The sequence below is a fragment of the Caloenas nicobarica genome, chromosome 25, assembly GCF_036013445.1.
Source record: "Caloenas nicobarica isolate bCalNic1 chromosome 25, bCalNic1.hap1, whole genome shotgun sequence".
Taxonomy (NCBI): domain Eukaryota; kingdom Metazoa; phylum Chordata; class Aves; order Columbiformes; family Columbidae; genus Caloenas; species Caloenas nicobarica.
In genome coordinates, this window is record NC_088269.1 from 597,501 (window position 1) to 600,000 (window position 2,500).

At 79.7% G+C, this 2,500-nt stretch overlaps 1 non-coding gene across 1 annotated transcript; it reads right to left on the minus strand.

The window, feature by feature from the left end:
* Positions 1-523: 523 nt before the first annotated feature.
* LOC135998636 (5.8S ribosomal RNA) lies at positions 524-676 on the minus strand. The gene has a single exon (XR_010607566.1). It is a non-coding gene; the product is annotated as a 5.8S ribosomal RNA (ribosomal RNA).
* Positions 677-2,500: the final 1,824 nt, after the last annotated feature.

A 2,500-nucleotide genomic window follows, 5' to 3' on the forward strand; every position in this document is an offset into this window, starting at 1 on the left:
CGCGTCGGACGCGCGCCCGGAGACGGCCCACCGGGGAGAGACGGACGTGCCTCGCGGGCGCGGGGAGGCTATCCCCGTCCCCGGCGCTCGCTCGCGCGCGCGGCAGCACGGCACGGTACCGCCGCGGTACCCACCCGCAGACAGCCGCCCGCGCGGGAAAGCCGGGGGCGAGGCCCGCGCCTCCCCCGCCACGCCCCGACACTAACGTCTCTCCCCCACCGCCGCGCGGGGTCTCCGGCGAAACCCCGGCGGCCCCACGGTGGGACGAGCTCCGCACAGCGGGCGCTCCGGGAGCGGGGAGCATCGGAGCGCTCCCCGAGTCTCGACTTAGGGGGACGAAGGCCTTCGGACGCCACGGCCCGCCGCCGCCGCCGCCGGGCTGCGGGGAACGGATCCCCGACCCCGCGGCGGCAAGGAAGGCGCCGCGCGCGCACGGGCCTGCGAGGCAACCCCAGCCGCGCCGCTGCCTGCGGCCGCCGCCGCCAGAGGCGGGCGGCGGCCCGGCCGGCGATTGATCGTCAAGCGACGCTCAGACAGGCGTAGCCCCGGGAGGAACCCGGGGCCGCAAGTGCGTTCGAAGTGTCGATGATCAATGTGTCCTGCAATTCACATTAATTCTCGCAGCTAGCTGCGTTCTTCATCGACGCACGAGCCGAGTGATCCACCGCTAAGAGTTGTCTGGCTTTCGGCGCCGCCCCGCGCGCGCGGGGGGGCCGGGACCGCTCGCCGAAAAGCGGCCCCTCTCTCTGAGGACGGCCCGCCGCCCGCCCCGCGGCGCGACGGCGTCAGGGCCTCGCCTCGGCTGACCGTACCGGCACACGCACAGCGAGAGAGGCAGGCTGCCAAGGAACGCGGGAAGAAGGCCTCGGCCAGCCCAAAACCCCGAGCGGCGAGGGCGGGGAGCACGCGCTCCCGACACACGCCCCTCGTCCGCTTCGGAGGCGGCCCAGGCGCCCGGGCTCGGCCCGGCCTCCGCGCGGAAAGCCGCGGCGCGCCACCGGCCGCGCGCCGACCGCCCGACCTCGAATCGGCGCGCGCGGACGCCGCTGCTGCGGGGAGCAGCGGCGCCCGGGCGGCCCGCGGGTCCACGCACGCGCCCCCTCCGAACGCCGGGCTACGCCCCGCGGCGCCTGCCGGCTTCACCCCCGCGCGCGCCTCACACCCCCCGCCACGGCGGAGAGACGGCTCCCTCGGCTCGGCCGCCCGCGCGCCGGAGGCGGACACCGCCGGACACCCGAGCCAGCGACGCGCACCGCCCGCGGCCCGCCGGACGACGCCGGCCCGCGCGCCGGCGCGGCTCGCCCCTCCCGGGACCGCCGCCGCCGCTTCTCGCCTGGGCCCCCTTCCCCGAGGGCGGCTCGCCGTACCCGAGGGCGGACGGCCACGGAGCGGGGGCGGCGCCCGGCTCTCCCCGCCGTTGGCGGGCGGAGAGAGACCGGGAGCGCGACGCCCACGCCCGCGCGCGCCGGCCTCGCCCGGCGAGCGAGGCCCGGGGAAAGGGCGACGGGACAGCGACGGTCGGGGCCCGGGCCGGGCCGGCCGCAGGCGGCGGGGGGCGTCTTCCGGACGACCGTTAACGGCGAGCGGCGCCGCCGCCGCTCGGCCGGGGTGCCGCCCTGCACGGCGGCGGGCGACCGGAGACCGCCGAGCCGCTCGGCCGAGGGGGGCCAAGGAGAGGCGGGGGGAAGCGGAGAGCGCCGCGCGGCGCCCACGGCACGGAGGGGCGGTGGGGCCCCGCGGACCTACCGGGCGAGACCCCGCCGCGGGGCCTCGCCGCCCCGGCGAGAGAGAGAGCGCGCGCCGGAGACGGCGCTTCCTCCCGCCGGGGCCGCCCGTTTCGAGGCAGGCGAGCCGGCCCTTCGGCCGAACGCGCCGCGGCCCGGACTTCCGCCGAGGCCGGGCCGCGGAGAGGGGGGGGCAGTGGGACCCCCTCCCCGGCACGGCCGCCCGCCTCAGGGAGGACGACGAGCGGGCGACGGACTCCCAGGGGCCTCGCGGGAGCAACTCCCGCCCCCCTGGGGGCAACCCGCCGCCTCGCGCCGCCGCCCGACCCCCTCGCGGGCCGCGCCGAGCCACCCGAGTCTTTAAACCGCCGCCCGGCTTCGCGGCCTTCGACCCCCCGGGCTCGCCGAAGGGAGGGCCGCGGAAGCGCGGACGCTAGGTACCTGGCCCTGGGGCGAGGGAAACGACCTGCTGGGCCCCGCGGGGGTGCCTCCCCCGCTGCCGCCCTCGGAGGAGCGTCCGCCCGCGGGGGCGCGCCCGAACGTCCGCCGCCACCACCTGCGCCCTCCTGGCCCGGGACCCGGGGTTTCCCTCAGTAGCCCGGCACCGAACCCGGCAGGAGAGGCGCGGCTCGGGCCGCCCGCCGCTGGAGCGGGACGCGACCCGGCGCGGGGGCCTCGCGCGCCACCCGAAGGTTGGCGGCGGCGGCGGCGGCCGAGCCCTCCCGCCCGCCGGCTCGTCTTCTTCTTCCACCGGGCTCCGGGCAAGAAGAAGAGGC